At 41.7% G+C, this 23,895-nt stretch overlaps 2 pseudogenes; both read left to right on the top strand.

Moving 5' to 3' along the window:
- The first annotated feature begins 395 nt into the window (after positions 1 to 395).
- LOC121555967 lies at positions 396 to 7,947 on the top strand (annotated as a pseudogene).
- Positions 7,948 to 16,678: 8,731 nt separating this feature from the next.
- On the top strand, positions 16,679 to 22,726 carry LOC123485745 (annotated as a pseudogene).
- Positions 22,727 to 23,895: the final 1,169 nt, after the last annotated feature.

The raw sequence follows: 23,895 nt of genomic DNA on the forward strand, positions 1-23,895 counted from the left end.
AGCCCCTTGTCCCTCTGAAGCCAGCCTGACCTCATCGGGTCACCCCCTGGCCCTATGCTCTGCGTGCAATTAAAGCCCCCCTGCCCCATCTGGAGCAGATTACATCAGTGACTGCTGCTGCATGCACCTACTGCCTAATGGGCCCTGCTAGTGCTGCCTCTGTTCTATCTGCCTTTCTGTTCCATAGCCCCTATTCAGCTCCTCGCAGGGTGCTGCCAGATGTCTGAATGCCATGGCAGGTCTGGCCCAGTGTGGTGCTGAGGTTAGGAGATTCCAGAGGTCTTGGCTCATGAGTTGGGTTGGGCCAGGCCATGCCTTTGGGCTGGGCTAAGCCGGGCCGTGTGGAGTATAAAGAGCCTCAGGCGATGGAGCTAGTGCACAGCAAAAGCAGCAGAGGTCCCATAGGTGAAGATTGACCACCTCCAGAGAACCCAGAGATAGACAAACCCAAGCAGCCGCCAACATGAGTCGCAGCCCAGAGAGGATTTCGTCCCTACCGACGCCACTTTGAGGACAGCAGCAGCTCATCCTCCTACCAGGTTAGGGGTGTCCAGCCCATCCCCGACCCGGAGAGTTAACCGCCACCAGTCAGCCAGCTACTTGCGCAGTGCCGGAGCCAGCAGTATGCAGGCCCAGACCATGGGCAGAAGGACCGTCTCCACCTCACGCAACGCTCGCATGGCTGGGTAAGATGCTCACTCCACACTCTACACCTAGTACAGTTTTCACACAACTAAGCCAAGCTGAGCTGTACTGCGCTGGCCTGGTTCCGCATCCACCATAGTTGCTAGGGCTATACCAAAGATATTTATAACTAACCCAAGATAGACCAGAGCCTGTCATTTCCAATGGGAGCAAATGAATCATAGTGGGCAGAACAAGCAAGGAGGTGAGCAGAGCCAAGCACGAGCTAGCGAGATCCGATTGTGCATTCTAGCATTTAATTGCATTTTTCCGTTAGGGAACGCCTACCCTATGAAGTGCCTGTGTGCAATTCCCCCTTGCACTCCTTCTAAACAAAGCAATTTTTAGAAACTTTGTCAAAGGATAAAGTCTACAAAACGTAGTCCACTGTTTGGTACAGATTCTAGTTTTGGAAACAGAAAACTGTATTGAGATCAAATGTTTCATCAAGGAGAAAATGTGCAGAATGTCGGCCAAAATCCATCCCACTTCATCTTCTCCCACCGCCGGCCACTGGGCTTCCTCTCATAACCATATTTGGTAGTGAGTGGAAAGGCCAACTGGATGCTTCACATTTATACATCCAGTGAAATATCTGGCTCATTGTTCTATATGTGGCTATACTCAAATGTTCAAGCCCAGTAAGCCCAGTAAGTGTGAAAAGGGTAGTAGAGGTTATGTAGATACAGTTGATACAATATAAGTGACATCTGAAAGCGATAATGTGAGACTACACACTGCTGATACACCACAAGTATTATATTTGTGAATTTACAGGAAAACTATTTGTGCTACATTACCACCAAAATACAGGCAATTAGTACAGTACAAGATAGATGTATGTTGCTGTCAACAGTGTACAGTATGTACCTCCCTCCCCTTACTGCTCTTCTGAGGCTATAGGCCAATTTGTCTCCTTACTGGCAGATGACTCAAAAGACTTGCCACAATTCTTCCTGACAGACATAACAAATCGAATTCTCTTTCACTCTGTGAAATAGATTTTCCCATCTAATAGCACTATGTGTGAGTGAGGACAGAGACAAGCATGGCTTTCAGAGTTGATAGGCTACCTTTGTTGTAGTCAAGCAATAATAACAACGTCAAGCAAATTAACTTTTAGATAGTGGAACTTCAGACAATTTATAATCCGCCACCTCCCACTCTCTTACACAAACCACCGTTTTCATTGTTTCTTATTGTGCAGCACTAGCCTATTTCTAAATGTATTTTTGATGCAATTCGATGGCATCAATTGACTAAAAACAATAGAGAAACTTTTACTTGTCAAAAAGTAAGGCCTATGTCAATTTTCCACATAAGGATTAACCTATAGGCCTGAACTAAATGGCATCTAAATAATGTACAACTTTTTATATTATTGTGAATTTTAGGTTTTAGGTATCAATAAATAAATAAGTAGGTAGGCCTAAACATTGTAAGGGACTAAATTCAAGACATTTCGAAAACGGCAAAATAGCTCATATCCATGAGAACAAATAGGCTGTACACCATTATATTAAAATTAATTGTTTTAGTTTGTAACAGCTGTAGGGGTGCTGAGGATGCTGCAGCACCCCCTGAAAATTCTGACACAAGTAGTACCCGCAAGTAGTACACTGGGCCTTTACTAGTGGACTGATATAGACATCTGTAGAGCAGACAAAAATATTTTTTCAGCATCTCTGCTTTGTAAAAAAAAAAAAAGGTTGTTGTATAATTAAGAACAGTATTTTGCAGGATTCAATAGTTGGAATTGTAAGAGTTGTTGCCCTGTCCCTTTCTCTGTGATGGTCATTCTAATGGAATCCATTAAAGAACAAAACCCTGTCCTCAAACATTTACATCAAAAGGTGCAATGTTATGGGCAAAGACACAAAGCATCCACATCAAATAAAATATTTTTCTTGATCAAATAACATGGAAAACAACCACATTTTGTGCAGTATTAATTTACCATCCTTACAAACCACTTAATGTAAATGTACATTACTGTATTGTACATAGGGTGGTCATCTAGGTTTGGTACCTGTAAACTTTCCATCTCCATGAAGAAAAACAATGCACAATACAGTAATTTAGTACATTGAGACATCAAGTGGTTTGTGATTATGTGGCTCAGTTGGTAGAGCATGGTGCTTGCAACGCTAGGGTTGTGGGGTTTGATTCCCACGGGGGACCTGTACAAAAAGGTATGAAAATGTATCCACTCACTACCGTAAGTTGCACTGGATAAGAGCTTCTAGTAAAATGTATGAATAGACCATTTCAGTTTTCACATACAAATAAGTATTTAAAGGAACTGGAACCATATATCAAGCAAGTATTTTTATATTCCACGAGTATCATCAGATTAATTGTTTTGTACGGGTAATTATCAGACTCAAGTTACAAATGCTGTTAAACACTCAAATACAAATACATTTTGTTTAGATTTTTTCTCAAAAATAGTATATGACCGATATAGACGTCTTCAGCGCAGGCAAAAACATTTTTTTGCATCTGACATCAGAGTAGGCACAAATGTGGCACCTGGAAATTAATAGAAGGTTACGTGACAGGCCATCGGTTAACCATGTCGCTGTGATGTGACATGCAAGTGACAATAACCTTTCAAACCTTTAATATTAACGTTATGTCTTGAATAACAAAGTGATGTCAGTTATATCCAGGTCAAGCGGTGAGTGTTGAACTGACTGTCATTTTAGCGGAAATGCGGGAACCTTGGCGTGTGTGGGCTATGGCAATGGGGCCCCCGTGGACCTGGACGCATCTGCTGCCGAAAACAAAGAATTCCTCAGCACGCGCAGTGGTGAGCGGCAGGAAATGGTCGTATTGAACGACAGACTTGCTGTTTACATTGAGAAGGTAAGCACCCACCACTATCCGCTTGCTCACACACAATGCGCCAAGGCTAGCACACACAAACAGATTATTGGATAGGTGTGCGCGCACAGACTAATTGACGCAACATATGGGGATGAACTTGTTGTTTTGTGGCTTTCATATTACAGATAGCCAACTTTCTAGTAAGCTATAGCCTAGACATAGCTGCTCTTCACACATGCAGGCGCGATTGTGTGTGGATTCTGACATTGCATCAGTGCCGCTGCCAATATTCTTTAACATCTGTGCGATATTCTGCCGCCCTTAAAGTAGAAGAACTGATGTTTCTTTGATGGAATTTGTCTGATTAGACTACGCTTGCTTGAGTGTGCCATACAGGGCTGCAGTGGAGAAATGCACCTTCTGGCTGTGGAGACGGAGGCGCGCATTATTCCCACTTATTTGGGCAGTGAGCATATTCAAGTGAGGGTTGCTGGCAAACTTGATGATAATTCATACCCCGCCAATGTCATTCTCTTAAAAGGTTCGGTCCCTGGAGCAGCAGAACAAGTTGTTGGAGATGGAGATTGACGGCATCCAGAACCGGTTCGTGAAGCCGTCGGGCCTGCGCAAGCTGTACGAGGAGCAGCTGAGAGATCTGAAGAGGATTGCAGATCAGATGAGAATCCAGCGGGTGATACGGAATGGCTTAATCCACACGTCATCACTCTCCCCTTTTTTCTCGTTTACCTCGCAGATGATCATTAGAGCGAAAAAACAGAAATAACACACACACACACACAGAGGAGGAGATGGAGAAATAATTAAAAAGAGAGCGAGAATTAGAATGTGGCCAATATGGTGATTTCTTTCTTTCAATATGGCTGACACAGCCTATAATTTATTATCGGCTTGTTACCTTTATACCCCAATAAAGGTTCATCTGTGTTTTGGTTTACAGGACCAAGCCATAGCCAATAAAGAGGCCATGGCAGGTCAACTGGTGATAATCAAAGTCAAATATGAGGAGGCAGTTGAGCTGAGGAGGCGGGCCGAGATGGAGATAGAAGCATTCCGTCCGGTGAGAGGCTGTTTAATCACTGTATAGTCTTAGCCAAAATTGCCTGATAAACATTCAGGTGCCATTGACGCCATTGTGTGCGGCTATTTGGTTTTCAGGATGTGGACAGAGCCACCTCTCAGCGCATCGCCCTGGAGAAACAGCTCGACCAGTTGGAGGTGGAGATTGAATTCCTTCAGAGGGTGCACAAAGCGGTAGGTCGCGTTATAGCGTGCACTTATTGATTTGCAGCGACCTGTACCAACTCTAGCGAATGGACGAAATGATAAACAGTAAATCAAGGATAGTTGGAATCAGTGTTAAAAAAATAAGGGTTAAATTTACTCTATTGGGAGTTATCTTAACCCTCAAGAGAGTGATATGCTTCCTGTGTTGATAACTGGAGTTCATTGGCATGGAGTACTTTTAACTCCATATTAGTTAAATCTATGGAGTTCTCCACAGGTGGCCTCATTGTCATATTTCCCAGCATGCTCTGTTGCAGGTAGATTTTTTTTTTTTAAATCTGTTTTTGCATTGTTTTTTATCACATTGCAAACCACCATAATGTGACACATTCAGAAATATTCAAATAAGGCTTTACACCCTTTACACAAAGGAAGTAAACTGAAAGATAAATGTAATTTGCTGTAGTTGATTGTTAATTCAAAACAACACAAAGGTGTAAAATGGCAAGGGAGTTGATTAAAAACAACACTGAAAATAGTAAAATGGCAATTGAAGTTAAATTTAAGCAACTCTGAGAGTTGGATATTTACTCCATTTAGTGTCGTTTTAACTACAAAAATATCAACACCATGACCAGAGTAGTTTTAACACAAAATGGTGGTGGGACCATATAAACTCCAAAATAGTGTTACATTTGAATGCATAGGAGTTACTGTGTATGCCTACACCATCTAAACATTTAACTGAACCTTTTTTCTTTCTCAGGAAATTGAAGAGCTGCTGAAAATGATATATGCTGCCCATTCCTCAGCCCAGAGCGCTTATGACCTCCCCGACCTCTCAGGCGCTCTCAAACAAATCCAAGCTCAGTATGACGAAATAGCGGCAAAAAATTTACAGGTAGGCCTATTTTATAATTAACTGGAGTGTATACATACAGCAGTCATTAATTTCAAGGTGTGAATGTGTTTCATGACCCCAGGATATGTGTTTCATGGCCCCTATATGTTGTAGGAAATGGATTCCTGGTATAAAAGTAAGTTTGAAGACCTGAACAACAAGACGACAAAACATGTGGATATGGTTCGAAGTGTCAGGGGAAGAAGTTGCTGGGCGCCAAGAAGGATGTAAGTTAGGCTATTTGAAAAAGATATTCCTACATGGTTGTAAAATGTGACACATCAACTATTATTATCAAGGCTATATGTAAATAAGAGTTGTAGCCTATAAGCCTATGTCAATGGATATTTTTCCTCAATCAAAATATGAAGGAAAAATACATTTTTATTGTATTTTTCCTAACCTTTGAAGATCCTAAATAAAGAGCGTGGCCTGGAAGCTCTGAAGACCAAGAATGAGGCTCTGGAGGCACAAATTCGTGAAGCACAGGAAAAATACAAGAAAGAGCTGGAGGACCTTCAGGTGAGCACGTTAGATCAGGAGGTGGAGTGGTCCAGTTATTCATGAACCTTACCTCAGTCCGGTTTACTACAGAACTCAACCGTTAAATATATCTGAATTGATTGTACACAGTTCAAATCCAAGTAGGCTACAGATGAAAGGTTGGTGTTCAACCTTTCATCTGTAGCCTACTAAGGTGCGAACTCAAGGTGGATCTTTTGACGTCACAGGCATGGATTGAGGCCCTGAAGGAGGAGCTGAAATCCACCAAGTCGAAAATCGCTCTGCACCTGCGTGAATACCAGGACCTTCTGAACATGAAGATGGCTCTGGAGATTGAGATCACAACTTACAGGTGAGGTAGCACTCAGGTGATGCCAGGTTTAGTGCAATGGATTTAGATAGGATCACACAGAGCGTGTAAATATCAATTAGATGAGCAAATAGAGATGAGTGTCATATAAAAGCGAATTTGTGGTCATGTAATATTTTCTCGATTCTGATCCATTGATGCAGTTTTTCTCTGTTTCCATAGGAAGCTGATTGAGGGCGAGGACTTGCGACTCACAACCATGGTTGGGACCATGTCCATAATGAGTAGCAGCTCAAGCTCAATGAGCGCTGGGATGAGTGTGGGCATGGCTGGAGGCATTGGACCTGGAGGCAGTGGTGGAGGAATAGGTGGAGGAATGGGTGCTGGAAGCTTAGGTGGAGGAATGGGTGCTGGAGGGATGGGAGCTGGAGGCATGGGTACAGGGGTAAATGGTGCTGGAGGCAGGGGTGGAGCTGGAGGCATGGGTGGAGGAATGGGAGCTGGAGGAACTGGAGCCAAAGGCATGGGTCCTGGAGGCGTGGGTGCTGGAGGCCTAGGAGCTGGAAGCACAGGTGCTGGCGGAATGGGTGGAGGCACGGACGGTGGAGCAATGGGTGCTGGAGGCAATGGTGGAGGAATGGGCGGAGGCATGGGCGGAGGCATGGGCGGAGGCATGGGCGGAGGCATTGGAAAAGGTGCAGGTGAATATGGAGACGGCGCCTCCATGGAGTACTCCCACGAGGAGCAGGCGGTGGAGATGACAGAGAGGAGGACGGTGCTCATCAGGTAAAAGTAACCTGCACTTAAAAAATAATGAGAGTAATGTAGGCTTATCATTGACCGTCGTTAGGAAAGGGAAACGGGTATATCTAGTCGGTTGTACAACTGAATGCATTCAACTGAAATGTGTCTTCCACATTTAATCCAACCCCTCTGAATCAGAGAGGTGCAAGGGGCTGCCTTAATCGACATCCACGTCATCAGCGCCCGGGAAACATAGGGGTTAACTGTCTTGCTCAGGGACAGAACATTGTTAGGTCAGAATGTTTAACACAATGACTGGAGGAGAAAATAAAATCTTCACATCATGTCTTTTGTAAAGACACTTATTCAACCAGGTCATTTTTTGCTTTCCCTTAGAACAGTTAAATCAGATGACGAGACACTGGAAAGCGACACAACGGAGCAAACCTACATCATCTCTGGCGCTGCCGATGACTCGGACGAGGAATAGGCGTGAATGACCATGTGACCTCCTCTCACCGCTTAACCCCTCACGCCCCTGGAGCTTTGCACTGACGGCCCATGTCTGGTCTCTGACCTTTGACCAAGACATGAGACCATGAATGACCCTGCAGCCTAGTCAAGCAGTATCCTTCGGCTCTTGTAATGTGCCTTTGAACCACATATTCAGAACCTCTGTGTGCCTTAAACAGCTACTCAACAAGCAGCAAATAAAGCTCTCAGCAATCAATTCCTGGTGTGTCTGCTGTTTCATTCATTACGTTATGTCTAGTTTGGTTTAGTTATTAGGCTACATAATGTTTTTGTGCATGATGAAACATAGAAAATGTTATCCTGAAACGCATTTCCATATAAGCTTTCAGACATCTCCCTAAGGCACAATGAAAAACCACAATCAATATGGTACCATGGAGAGGAGAGGTTAAATTACACACATTCCATGCTACACAAATTCTCACTCGCTCACCCACTCACATTGAATATATGAGGTGGTCCTTGTTCTGGACACTAGGCCTACAGGTTGTATGAGCGTGTGGAGAGGCAGGGTGCGATAGAGGAAAAAGTGGGTGAAGGAGAGGTAATGCGAGGGATGAGTGAAGAAAGAGAGTCACCTGAGGGGTCCTTCACCCTGACATCCTCTCCCGAGGGGCCATCATACAGCTTCGGTCTTGCAGCGAAGCGATGGCACACAGGCGTTCCATGTCCCCATTCCATCCATATCCACACCTTTTCCATCTACCACTGATCGGGAGCGATTGGGTCTCGTCAGCACATGCCAAACACAGTTAGCGTCCCGTGATGGAGAGGACCAACAGCACAGAGGACATGAGGCAGATCGGAGCAGCTAAAGGTCATGCAACACGAATCCACTCAAATACAACACAACTGAGATTAGAATACCAGTAGTACTACATCAGAATAGTGTCATGATTCTAGTCATATATGTGAATGCACCTGCGGTCCTATGTGTTATTGAACTGTAGCATCAGTGGATCTGGAAGACCTCACTCACCTACTATTAGTTGTGTTCAAGGTAAACTGATAGACCCATTGCTGGTTTTGATATAGGCCTACATTGACAGGGAGTGTTTTGACATTGATATTTGAGTGTTAAGAAACAGGAAGATTTTTGAGATAGGAAACAGAAAAGATAGTAAAATTGAGGCAGATTTTGAGAAGGCTGAATGGGTATGAGGAGATATCTATTTAAATATATGGTATTTACCTCACACTGCACCTCTCTGTTTCTGTTTCTCTAAAGGAAAAATATACATTATATAAAAAATATACCAATTATCTGAAGAACAAGGCCTGTGGTAGCTGAGGTCAATTGCTACTCAGCTTTGTGATGTATTTTACAAAACACACATGTATTTTATGACATCATGTGTGAATGTAGTGACTTGTAATCATGAACGAAAAGATGTTGCATTTTTTGATCAATCCGGGGAGGGGGACATTTTATTTATATTTTTGTAAATACCATTTCAGAGTCAGGTGGTTATGTTACTTAATATGTAGTCAAGCACAAATAAAAACATGCTGGGTCTACAGTAAGATGCACATGCATTTGTAAAATACTAATGTAGCCTATTTGTAGGCTATAGATCCCAATCCAGCTCAAATCATTTTAATGCAGCAATTATCCGGATGATTCAGGAGCATGCACGAGATAGATGTAGGCATTTATCGAATTAATCAATAGCCGTCTATGTCCCTGGGTCATCATTTCCACAAGCTCATCCCACCCGAAACACAGGCGCAATTAATAGCCAGTATACAGGACTCTAACTCTCTTGTTGTTTCTCGGTAGAAGCGCACAGGAGATTATAGTTGAACCTAGAACTGTCAATCCCGCGCTCTAATGAGGAAGAGCCAGACAGACGTTCTCTCGACTCTGATTGGCCTTGATTCATATCATTAGATTACATTTGTTCGCTACTTAATGTGCATCCAACCTAAATGAGACTCGGGTCGTAGGACTACTTGCGAAATAGAAAACCAGCGAAAAATAGCCTTCATCAATATGATGGGATGCAGTGTATTATCAATATAATTAAAACATAAGAAAGAGCCATAGTCCTGCGAGTGACCTCTGCGTCGAGATGCGTTGATGTGGCGCAGGCACAATCCGGAGCTATCCATTATTCTGTCAAGCACATTCCATCGTCTGCTGAAAATCGAACATATACTGAACAAAAATATAAAGGCAACGTGTAACGTGTTGGTCCCATGTTTCATGAGCTGAAATGAAAGATCCCAGACATTTTCCATATGCACAAAAATATTATTTCTCAAAAGTGTTGTGCACAAATACGTTTACATCCCTCTTAGTGAGCATTTCTCCTTTGCCAAGATAATCCATCCACTTGATAGGTGTGGCATATCAAGAAGCAGATTAAACAGCATGATCACAGGTGCACCTTGTGCTGGGGACAATAAAAGGCCACTAAAATGTGCAGTTTTGTCACACAAACACAATGCCACAGATGCCTCTAATTTTGAAGGAGTGTGCTTGGCATGCTGACTGCAGGCGTGGGTGCTGGGGGTGTGGGTGCTGGAGACTACAGATAATTTCATGTTCATTTCTCTACCCATAAGCCAACTTCGTTTTAGATAATTTGGCAGTACATCCAACCCGCCTCACAACTGCAGACCACGTGTACCGTGTCATGTGGGAGAGCGGTTTGATGATGTCAATGGCGGTGGGGATATGGTATGGGCAGGCATGCTATGGACAAACACAATTGCATTTTATCGATCGCAATTTGAATGCACAGAGATACCGAGGCCCATTGTCGTGCCATTCATCCATCTCCATCACCTCATGTTTCACCATGATAACGCACGGCCCCATGTTGCAAGGATCTGAACACAATTCCTCGAAGCTGAAAATGTCCCAGTTCTTCCATGGCCTGCATACTCACCAGGCATGACACCCATTGAGCATGTTTTGGATGGTCTGGATTGACGTGTTCCAGTTCCCGCCAATATCCAGCAATTTCGCACAGCTTTTGAAGAGGAATGGGACCACATTCCACAGGCCACAATCAACAACCTAATCAACTCTATGCGAAGGAGATGTGTTGCACTGCATGAGGTAAATGGTGGTCACACCAAATACTGACTGGTTTTCTGATCCACGCCCCTACCTTTTTTTATGATTTCTGTGACCAACAGATGCATATCTGTATTCCCATTCATGTGAAATCGATAGATTAGGGCCTAATGAATTTATTTCAATTGACTGATTTCCTTATATGAACTGTAACTCAGTAAAATCTTTGAAATTGTTGCATGTTGCCTTTATAGTTTTGTTCGGTATAAATAGCTTAAAATAAATATTAGTCCACTAACAACCAGTTATTGTGTAGAATGGCAATGAAAAGTAGCTAGTCAATTGAAGTAGCCCATGCATATACAAAGTTCCTGCACTAACTTTGTCATAGGCCTATAAATCACGCTCTTCGAATAAAGACCACTGAATTTGACCGACTTTGAGAAATGTCTGAAAAATAGAAAAATAAAAGCACAAGCACTTTGTCGCTAAAAAGTAGACGCTTTATCAAATTACAGGGGGTGCCTTGTTACGATGGTTCCGGATCACCTTGATATTGCTACATACCATGCATGTTCAACTAAAAATTATATTCTGTGTAGGCCTAGGCTAAGTAAATGATTACTGTGATTTTGTGAAATGCATTTAATAGAGAAAGGTAGGCTATATTGTCGTTTATCAAAATGTAGCCTAGTTGTTGCTTGAGCAAGGAAGATAGTCCTCATTGTGAATGGAGAAATAAAGATCTCCCTTATATTTTTGTAAATACTAATATTCCTCCCCAAATTATGCCTTAACAATAGACTTGATGGATTTTCTACTGATTAATTAATTTAGGCTATAAGCTTGACAAAACACAACATAAAAACAGTTGTTAATAGTCCTGTATGATAAATTAAGAAATGAATATCAGTCAAATCAGTCAAATGTAGGCCTATGTAAACTAAACTAACAATTAGGCCTATGAGAATACAATGATAAAATCTAATATCTGTAGGCTACTGAAACGCACGTTCCTTGTTGATTTACAATTCCAAGAACATATGATATTATTTTGACCTCCTCTGTACCTTCATTGAGAGCCTTTACATGGAAACATACTTTTTCCTAATATAATTTGTGATGTTATTTTTTCAATTAGCAGACAGCAGCAAGTGAGTGTAACTTTTTTTATTAATGTGCTTTAGTCCTACCTTTGATAAGCAGCCAATGTCTAATTCTAATTATTTACATATAGTGCATACCAGAAGCAAGAGGGCTAAGACACACGTGACACATCATGCATACAGCGAAAAAACGTGCATGCGCAACATAGGCTATAGGCTATTCCACACACAACATTCCAAAATTCCATAATATTTCATAATTATAGCCTAAACATAAAGCTCTGAGTGTGCTCGAAGGACAAAAGTTTGACTTCTTTGAAACCTGTGAATTTCTGTCACTTTATGCATATGTTTTAAGTGCCTTAATCCCAATTAGGGGCGGCTGACACGCCGCGCTATTCATCTCGAGCCCTCCCTGAATACATTTGCCTAGGAATGAACTTCACAAATAGAGTTCGCGCTAAATGTACTCGACAGCAGAGAAAATCGAATAGAGTGACAGTTTCATTCTGAGGCGGTCGAGTGAGAAAAGGTATGAATTTATAAGGTACACCGAAACAAATTTTCAATTCAAACAACTTTACACCCCATTATCCCGGTCTCCTCAACCGAGACAAGTGAGTTAAAGTCAGGGAAATTTGGTTCAAAAGCCGGCGCAAACTTTGTTGAGGACTTTGAATACTGAAATGGAGCGGCCCTCCTCTAAAAAGGAGCGTTTAAAAATGAGAGCACGCATGAACAGCGTCGAATCAGTTGGCACTTATATCGCCACTCTTTAATGCGATTTTGAATATTAGTCTGGGTTAAAATCCCAATCATGTCATCTGGTGGGACTCCCATACAAGCATAATTAGGCCTACTATTCAAAAGAGTCAGTATGTCCCACCCGCATCCCCTGTCTGCAAAGCAGCTGGTCCACCCCTTGTGCAGCATGCATTTTCCCAGTTTTAGATGGAAAAGCGCATTAAATAAAGCCTGTGGAATTTCCTAAAAGTGAAACACATAATCATGGTAATATTATCATGAAAAGGGATAGACACCATGTCTGAGGTGTGAAATTACAAAAGTAAAATACGTTGCTCTTTGGGTCTCATTCTTTAAAGCATGCTCTTTATGAAAATGCGCTTGTTCCCCTTGACCTGGCTATTGTCCATGCTAGAGTGTCTGCCCCAGATAAGAGAGGCTGAGAGAACAGAGAAACGAGAAGAAGAGGCAGAGAAGCGAGAGAGAGAGCAGAGAGAGAGAGAGGAGAGATTCAAAAAAACAGAGCAAACTAGAATATAACTCCCTTATCTACTGGGTGAAGACTATACCAAAGTATGCCATCACAGCAGCAAGATTTGTGACCTGTTGCCACAAGAAAAGGGCAACCAGTGAAGAACAAAATCCATTTTAAATACAACCTATATTTATGTTTATTTATTTTCCCATTTGTACTTTAACTATTTGCACATTGTTACAACACTGTATATAGACATAATATGACATTTGAAAATGTCTTTATTCTTTTGGAATTTCTGAGTGTAATGTTTACTTTTAATTTGTATTGTTTATTTCACTTTTGTTTACCTTATCTACTTCACTTGCTTTGGCAATGATAACATACGTTTCCCCATGCCAATAAAGCCCTTAAATTGAATTGAATTGAATTGAGAGAGAGAGAGAGAGAGAGAGAGAGAGAGAGAGAGAGAGAGAGAGAGAGAGAGAGAGAGAGAGAGAGAGAGAATGAAGAGAGAAACAGAGCAACAATGATATATACCACAATTTAGTTTCTGGGTTAAATAAAATGTGCATAAGGATAAAGACAGCTCAAGATGTATGCTTAGATATGAAGAAAAATTAAGCATAATGATTATGGCTCTAGACTGTAGGAAAAATGTGTTTCAGGTGTTTGAAAAATGCAAAATTCTCCACTTTATGGACGGTGCCTAGCCCCCTTCGACCCCCAGCCATCCTCACATACTTGAATTGTGCCCCCTCAGATTTGTGTGGTGCATGACACCCCCGGTCCATGCTACACAAAAAATGAAGGGGGAAAAGTATCAGAATGCCACCATATTTCACGAAATGTCACTATGTCAGTTTGGCAAACATGGAGCAAACACTGATGATGGTTGAATATAAAACTTTGTCTCGTCTTTGCACTTTTTGCCCACTTTCCCACTTTATCACATTGAAAATGATACAGTAAAAGCAATAAGCATAAAATAGACAATCTGAATAAAGGTTAAATAACAAAATATAATAATAATTGTGTGTAAATGCAATGCTACCCCTCTACCCAACACATGATTATACATGGGAAAAATTACCTACCAGGCTAAGTTTAAATGGAACAATGATTTGGTCATTTGAAAAGGCCTGAGCAAAGTTTATGGTGTACTTATTTTTCCTGAGGAGCCCGGTGGGACTGAAATGGTATTGTAACCGGTCCAGAAGAAGAGTGTTGAACCCTTCGCACTCTCGGGTAGTTAAGGAGCATGAATTGAGTTCCCTGGTGGGGCCTTGGTCCCCATAACCGCGCTGCTTTACACACTGGTTGTTCCTCTACATTCATGGCTCATTAAGGGCCAACCTGTTAAATCAAAACCCCACATTACGATGGGATTGTAAAATTGAAGTGCTGGCACTCTAATCTGGAGGACCCGGGCAAAGCGAAATAGGCCAACTCCTATAAAAACGTCTCCCTCCGCTCAAGGTCCAACTCTTCAATGGTCGTTATTTAAAATCATTAAAGAGATGCGAAGTTCGTTAAGAGAGTAAGTCAGGCTTTGTGGAATATTGTGATTGACTCCGCAATATTGTTCTCGAATAAAGCTGCGACCATGTAATTAATGTGTCTTTTAAAAAAGAGGAGGACAATACCGCCGGTCAAGCTATTTAATTTCATTTAATTTTCCATCCCATTTGTTTCGAACACTGCTTTCACTTCTGACACCGAGCCTTTGACTGTTCACGCGTGCTTCAGTGCGCGCATTGGAATGGGTTTCACCCTTACTTTTCGAGGGGTTAGCAAACAGAAAGGAAATGTCTCCCGTTCCCCCTCTGAGAATAATTAATTTCACTTTGAGAACTTCGACTTTGAGCCACAGGATCGGAATGAGAATCGGGCCGACTGGTGTGAGAGATTTGGAGGCCGGACCCGTTATTCCCGGGTGGATGGGAACCAGTCACAAATGGCAACATTAATAAATAACCCTCTGCACAGCCGGCCTTTGCATACGCCTATTGATGAAATTGTTCGCGTGTCGTTCACGCGCTTTGACTCGTGAAGCTGGGAGAAGAGAAGCCAGAATGGAGCAGTGGGATACCTTTACGTGCGAGAGAGCCCCATCTCTCCCCCCTCAATTATGGGCAGTGTCATCCCAGAGTCGCCAGGGCAGAGGTTAGCAGGACATGTTCTTGGCCTGAATTTATCGCCCACAGGTTCTTGTTCCCACTATCTCGCCCTCTGTTGAGACTTCCACGCCAGATGATCAATGGATCAATCGCAGTTTTAAAACTGTGGTGAAAAAGCGACTGGAGGTTTCTTGTCAACAGAAAAAAGTAGGCCTAATAATGATAGGCCTATGCTAAATTTCCATCGTCTATGGAATTTAGGCTGTACAGAATACTGAGTAGGCCTATACTCAGCCTAGTATACTAGTATTTCATAATATAGGCAGGCCTATTGTAGCTTATAAGTAGAACTAGTGAAGTTTTCCCACGTAAAACACTGAAAGTTCATTCAGAGGATTTGAGCATCCAATAGCCAGTAATCTAATACAAATAGTAGCCTAAGAAAAACACATCATAAATAAATGGTTTATTGACTAATATATTGATTCGTATTTGAGTGTATCAATAAAAAGAAAACGAAATGGAAGTTTATAACAAGCATAGAAATTATGATATAATAATGTAAAATATAAAATATGCTCTTAAAATATCAGGGCTCACTTGAAAAAGAGATGCCAGTCTCAACGTCACTTCCCTGCTTAAATAAAGGATGAATAAAAAAACTCAAAACATCTTAAAATAAGAATTTTTTTGAAATAAATAATTAGATGAAATTTAAATGATCAAACTCAAAAGCTGTGGCAACTTAAAGTCAAAGTTATGAAGGTCTGTGTTGTGCCATGTCACAGCTGAATGAAAAACGTCTGGAGTGAATTCATGACAAGAAAACCACAAGTGTGAAATGATAAGATGGTGGTTATTTTGAAAGCTATTGCTATTTTTCTGGTGGTTCTGGTACCTGCCCGATCTCAACCCGGCACACGCCGGGAGTCAATAGAAGTTAACAAGTCTTCCAAACATTCCTGCTCCTTTTGTTAAACTAGGGACACACAATGCAGCCAAACGGAGATAATAAAGTGCTTTGAAGTATATAAACCCAAAATAACGCAGCCAAGTAGATTTAAAGTAGTGACTGATTTCCAAAAACTGGTTTGTAAAGGAACAATAAAAAGGGTAGAATTTATGGAGAAATTATACAGTGGATTTGTCAGTTAAAATATCGGAGCTGTCTGGGGTACAAAGCCACATGCTGAGGATTAATGGTAGCTCCAGACCTTTGATTCTGCACTCTTTTTTCTCTGCCCTTGACAAATTGGATTTTGGGGATGGGAAGGACATTCGCCTGGCCCATTGTCTCCTGGCCGTTTTGGAGCAATTCATTATATGTGAGGGTGAGGGAAAGTCTCCATGTGACCATCTCGGCCCGTTTTCTCCCACAGCTGCCGAAAGAGCCAAACTCTCACACCGCGCGCATACTGCTCGCCCTTGCGCGTTAATGTGTCAGAGGGGGTACCTTGCTGCTCCATTAGAAAAGCCGGATCACATACGCCACCGCATCACTTTGCGGGCGGAGATTGGCCTGTCCTCATCTCTGTGACTACTTCTTGTCTCAATCAGTCACTGCGTGGTCTTCATGGTTCTCAAACCACTGCACGCAGAGCCAGCCATGCAAGCAACGCGGTCATCCACTATCAGTGTGTTTGCAGACTGCAGCATCCCGACCGGCCTGCGGATAGGACCGGTGCCGGGCATCTTCAAACTAGGGAAATACGTGACTGATCGCAAAGAGGTCGTAACCAAGAAAAAGGTAAGCACCGTTTTTATTATCGCATGAAATATGATTTATTCCTAATTATTTCCATCTGCAAAAATTCATTTTTACAATTCTGCTTTTTGTAGGATGATTTTTGCGGCTTCAGGAATTGAATTACAAACTATCGGGAATAAAAAATTGTCTACAGCCCATACATACTGTGGCATTGTTTTAATGATTTTCCTATTTGAATGATAAATCATTTGATTATTATTATCATTATCACTTTTAGGCCTATATTAATACTCATATTATTATTTATGTACAAGATTGATAAGAATAATGGAAACTTTTAGGGGAATCATTCACCTAATGAAAGATAAAACTAGAAAATGAATTTCGAAAACATTATTTTCTTTCTATAGGACCTATATTTAATTATCAGAGCAGGTAAAGGGGACACAGTGATCTTTTTTAACATTTGAACCAGACCTGTCAAAGTTCATTGGGCCTTCGGTTATTAATTGGTTCGTGCTGTCAGGTTGGTAATAATTGAGTTATATTAGTGGGACGACTTGTCACTCTGTGCCTTTACTTAACCGCCCTAATAGGGCGACCTGGGGTGTTGTGTGAGATTTCATTTCCTCGCCCGCTGTTAAATTTCTAGTAGGCTAGATATTCCAATGAACCATTTAATTTTTATGCAATCCGGCCATGGAAAGATGCTAAGACATAAGACCACAGCCTCGAGCTATAAAATAAGAACATGGATTAGAAATGCTAAATATAGCCTATAGAAATGTATAGAACATCTAAAATAACATTCCTGCAACACATATCATTATTAATACAATATGGAACTACCAGAAATGGATGCTATTTCTATTTTAATTGAATGTTTATTCATTTATTTAACATAATTTTTTATACAGGCTAATTGTTTATTAGGTAAGTTTATGATCTTAAACAAACCAATAGATAAGACCCTACATTATAACTGCATTATAAATATAGGCATAGGCCTACACACTGTTGTCGACGTTTGTGATTGATGCGGCTAAATGCATCGCCCTGGGCTTCAGTGATGCATCAGGTGCAATCTCCGTGTCAAATGTCACGCTTCAATCTTTAATTTGCTTGAACAGTTTAGAAACCATTTGACACCTCTCAAATTCGTTTCCCATCAACTCAATTATGTGTCATTCTCCCTGGTAAATTATCACCGCTGGTTAACATAGCAGATAAAGACGCATGTAAAACGCTTCGGCACACATCAAGGTAGGCTATAGCCTATCAAGGATAGCCATTGGGCATAATAGCAATACTATTTACAAACGATTAATTCAATATTTAATAAACCAATATTTCTAAAACTAAAGCCTTTAATATGGATTTGTGCTAAGCCTATACGAAAAGAAACACAAAGCTTTTTTTGCTGCAATTGCAGTCAAGCGTGACGTTGCAATGTCAAATATGCAGCTCTGTTCATGATATATTCATAAACTATTATAAGCTGCGGCTGCCGGCCTTTTAGTGATCTATGAATGTATCGAATGTTAGGCCTTGTTAGCGTCATTTCTAGCGTTGAACCATCCATGTTGTGGATCTAGATTCGGCTGCTGAGGGGAGAATTCGTGGATGAATCAGGTTGCTGTGCCAGGACTGGATTGGGTGTATCCGGGCGGCCAGAAACAGTCAAGAACAGAACTTGGAGGCTGTCTCAGATCTACCTGGTGGGCAGGTCAGTACTGTGCTTTATTTAAAAATGCATAAAGCTCAAGTCATTTGATTATTTCATTTTTTACACAAGCTGAAACAGTTAGTTGCATGTATCTAACGTTGCCCATTGACGTTAGATTTTCTATCGTGTGCTGACGGAGATCCCAGCAGGCGAGGAGCTGAGTGTGTGTGGTACTCAATACTCTGGCCCAGTGGTACGACATCCCTGCCACTGCCACTCCAACACACGACGAGAAAGGTAAGAAAACTGTAGAATGACCCTTACAAGAAACGATGAGAAAAGCAGCTCAATCTGTAGCTCAATTGGTAGAGCATGGCGCTTGTAACGCCAGGGTAGTGGGTTCGATCCCCGGGACCACCCATACGTAAAAATGTATGCACATCATGACTGAGTCGCTTTGGATAAAATTAGTCTGCTAAATGGCATATTATTAATATGATGGATATTTGTTTGCCGGTGGTTCAACAGTTATGCGCGATCAGAAATTCACATGTATCATTATGGTATTGTCCAAACAAAAGTTTTAATAGAAATGGATTAGGCTACAGTATAGCCCTGCTGATGCTGCTTACTGGCATTGACATTTTGTGTGTTCCATCATTGCACAGTTAAGTGACTGTCCAAACCTTGGCATCCAGCTATTATAATCAATTTATGTGGAAAGGTTGTAGGCCTATATTTTCACGGTTGACAAAATGTGCATCCCCAGAGCATACATTTCGCCCCGGTATTTGATGGTTTTATTTACATTAAAGTTAAATGGTCTTGTTAACTAAATAGGCTTGACAGAATTTCATGTTAAACAATTCAATATTAAAATCGAATTGTTTTTCATCATTTTAAATGAAAATGTGTAAAACAGACAGCAATAGGCCCAAACACCACCTAATAGGCTTAGTTGTGCTAGTGTAATAAACAGAAAATAACAATAATAATAATAATAATAATAATAATAATAACTTTTCCCCAAAAACAATTCTCTGGATATTCAAACAGTGGCGTCGATATAGGTTTATAGGCGTATCGAATTATAGCCTAATCATAAAATCACCAGCGAAATAATCCGGTTTTAATCCAGATTACACATACCGCCAACTCAGGAAAATTCGATAACTGTGTTTAGATTAAATTATAATGCCGTAGACATATTTCACTCTTAGAAATAAAGGTTCTGGATAGAACGAAAAAGGGTTCTATGCTTGCTGCATATATGGCATCCTTTAAGGTTCTATACAGAAACGAAACCTGAGTTCAGTGAAGAAGAACCCCTGGGGTTCTGATCAAAGAACCCTGCAAGGGTTTCTATATAGAACCTTTAGGGGTGCCAATAGCAAGCAATAGAACATTTTACATTACATTTTAGGTCATTTAGTAGACGCTCTTATCCAGAGTGACTTACCAGCGAGCAATTAGGGTTAAGTGCCAGCGTAAGGTGATCGACAGATTTTTCACCTAGTCGGCTCGGGGATTAGAACCAGCGACCTTTCGGTTACCTGGCACAACGCTCGTACCCACTAAGCTACCTGCCACCTTGCCGCCCATATTTGGTTCTATCTAGAACCTTTTTCAAGAGTGTGTGATTACTCTGTCTGAGAAAAATAGGGCATGTGAAATGGAGGGCATGACAATAATTTTCAAGATATAGCCTACCAAAATTATATTCGACTGTTACACTAATTACAGTGACAGGCACATGGAATAAATCCCGCAATTTAAAAGCAGGAATAGGCGTGTTTTAACAATCATCAAAGCAGACGATAGTAATTCATAGGGGGACAGAGGTTAACAAATGTCATCGCCTCGTTAATATTAATGTATTCAAAAGCAAATAATTTCAAAAGGTGCTTTACGGTAAATTAGCTGGCTACATAAGGTATTGTTGCCTAATGAATGCTAACTTTTATGTGGGATGTATATTGCCCTGATTTGTGGCGAAGCACTTTCTGCTGCTCTCCAGCCAATACAGCGTGCGCTCCTTGACATACGTGTCCTATTATTTGGCGTTAACAGATGGGCTAGCCTTATTGTCTATGGCGATTTACGATTTCAAGCAACAGCTGCTGTCATTTCCACGGGAAAGAGCACAGAGAAAGTCCCCCTATTCAACGTATTGGTTTCGGAGCGACAGATTGGACGGGGCGTTTGCTCTTTTGATGGGGATGATAAACAACAGCCCTATAAGATTACAAAATCATTACATCTATATAATTGACCTTCCTATTGTTCAACTTGTGTCATTGCTCACATTTGATGAGGTGGATAGGGTTAATATACTCTGTCGCTTATTCAAAACCTGAATCCCATTGGAAATGAGTCGATTCATCTCAAGGGATTTATCCAAAACATTTAAATGGGAAATGGAAAAGATTTGCATGTGGCACAAAATAACCGTACAGTTTGAGGTTACTCTAATAGGTCACTGGGAGCATCTGCAGATGGAACATCAGTCATAAAGCACCAGATAATAGGCTTCTGCACTCACAAAGCAATAGATAGAAATGTGTAGGAACACAAATGCTCAGGTTTGAAAGACGCTTTATTGACAGAAGTGGGGGAGATTCGGGAATATGGAGACCCATCGATATTAACCTCATGTCTGTGATGCTTCTCACAGGTGAAGAACGTTACATTTGCTGGTACTGCTTGGGAGAATATTTAAATATCCCAACACACTCAAGGCCCACGTCCATTTCCACTGCGCTTCCTTGAGCAACGGCGGGGCTTTGTGAACAGCGACAGGCCAGGGGCACAGACAGCTTCAGCAGGTCAACCCCAAATCCGGGGACATTCCCCAACACCTCGGCCTCGCCCAGGAACGGCCACAACACCTCCATCTCAGACTCCCAGGTCGAGGACCAGATCTTCCTCACCCTTCCTCAACAAAACGGGGGTAGCAAAGAAACCTACAGCTCTCCACAGGAGCAGACAGAGCACTTGACATGAAAGATACCTCAGCCAGAAACCACGGACATCTCATGGGGACTTGAGCAACGTCTTCAATGTTAAGCGGCATGGGGTTCAACCCAGGTGGGTGCGGCTTCTGCATTCAGCCCCATGGGCCAATCCAAGGTCCCCCGTGGCTGACGTCTACAGAGAGGAAAGTAATGCAGGAAATAAACGACTAGGCTTCAGCAAAACTCCTGGGAACATGAAATCGACGCGAGCCCTGAATGAACCTTTGACCGGAAGCCATCCCTCCACATCTCCCGTAGTCCCGTGCGCAAACGCCATCAGGGGTTTGCCGTATACCCCACTTTGGGAGGAAGACATCGGCTTTTAAGCACGTGGAGAGCAGGATGCACTCTGGACTGTCCCCCCTCACGCTTCTCTCAGATGTCCTCTGGATCCATTTTGAGAGAAGTTTTCTCTGCCACTCAGTTCGATGGCGTCGGCCACTACAATGGAGATTGCAATATAATCCTGCTGCCATTCACCGTGTACAATGGCGAGCTGCTTTATAGTTCACCCTACTACCACTGAAATCGAAGCCATTTGAGCAATCTCCTAAAATACCCGGAGTCTATGTCCTTACTTTGGCACCCGCACCTGGTCCGCGACCTGGGTTCAATAACCAACATTGACAGGGAGATAGCCATGCACACTTCAACAGTTATCTGAACCGTCGAAAAGAACCGAGCCAGGGCTTGACTGCGCCCACTGAAGCACAGGCTCAGGGCTTCCAAAAAGGGTACCGCGGGGAATACTTCTGTGGTAAACTGTACTCTCAAATACGGACTCAAGATCCACATGAGAACTCGCCCAGAGGGTATACAAACCATTGAAGTGCAAAGTTTGTTTTCGGCCCTTCGGTGACCTCAGCACCCGAATAAGCACATCCGTCTGCACGGGCGGGAGGGGAACACCCCGTACAAATGCGAGTTCTCTAGCAAGGAAGCTGAAGATGCGCCGGAGGGATTTGGAGCGTCATGTCAAATTGTGGCACCCTGGACAAACAATAAAAAAAGCTGAGGACAAAACCGAGTGGTATTCGAGGATCACGAGCAAAAGAGCGACAATGACAGCGACGTTGATGTATGCTTCACCGATGACCGAGCGACCAAGAATCCATAAAATAGATGATTGAGATTTTTGAAGGCCGTATAGGGCTATGGCAAAGACTGCACAATGTTTTTGTGAAAATGGTTAACGGGTTACCTGTACAGATTTCTGTGTAATTTATGTTTTCCCCAATGGGAGGGAAAGTTATTTATGTATGTTTTGAGCTTATTGAAAATGTGGGAATTGTTTTTTCTTTAAAAATCAGATGTAATACGAGATAATTTTCCAATTACTGCTGTTTCTTTTACAACAGTCCTATTTGTTTCAGATGGAACAAAAGAAGAAGCCGTATGATTTCAGAATTGTATAATATCATAGCTGATGATAAGGCATTTATTTTTTTTTATATGCTAATTGAGAACCAATATGTTCCCAATAGAGGTCCGCTCAGAATTAAAACAGTTATGTTACATTATCAAGCCATGTAGGTCAAGTGTTTAAACACTGGAAAATCACACTTAATACTATTTTTCATTCATTTGAATTACAATTACTTAAATGTTGCAACTTTCTTATGAGGGCATTCAATTGTTTTAGGGGCAAAGAAAAGGGCAGTAAAATATTTATAGCAGTTAGTGCCACTCTCCATTATTTAAGGTCTTGTTTAGTAGTAGGAAATAACATCTGATTTAAACAGCATAATGTAAACAAATGTAAGATATTTCACTGTTCAGTGAAAAAGAAGTGTTGTACGTTTGTTCATAAGTGATATTGATTATTGACAATATTTTCTTCTTGTTCACTGAGTTGTTCCTAAAAAATGTAATTTGAAATCCTTTGGAATTGTTTGTAACTTACTTGATTCAAATATATAGTCTAATCTGCAGCCTACTTGTTTATTCGATTATCTAACGCACAGAAGAAGAACACATCCCCTCACTTTTAACTGCCGTGGTTGGTGCACCAATGAATATTTCCTATATTCAACTTGTAGACCTGTCATTGTGACAGGGACATTGTCGGGATGTTGGGGTCTCTAAGTATTTCCTGTGCAGTTAAAAGTAAGATTCTTTCAGTTTGGAAGACGTTTTCAAATGGGGTGTCCTCTGAATTATAAGGGAGGACAAACATCGCACCCATACGAAAGGCTTATCATTTGTGCGCACACAGTAAATCCGCAATATATCTCACCATTGCTAGAGCAAAAAGCCAGTTATGAAGAAATTCGAGTCGGTCGAGCG

The sequence above is a fragment of the Coregonus clupeaformis genome, unplaced genomic scaffold, assembly GCF_020615455.1.
Source record: "Coregonus clupeaformis isolate EN_2021a unplaced genomic scaffold, ASM2061545v1 scaf0836, whole genome shotgun sequence".
Taxonomy (NCBI): Eukaryota; Metazoa; Chordata; class Actinopteri; order Salmoniformes; family Salmonidae; genus Coregonus; species Coregonus clupeaformis.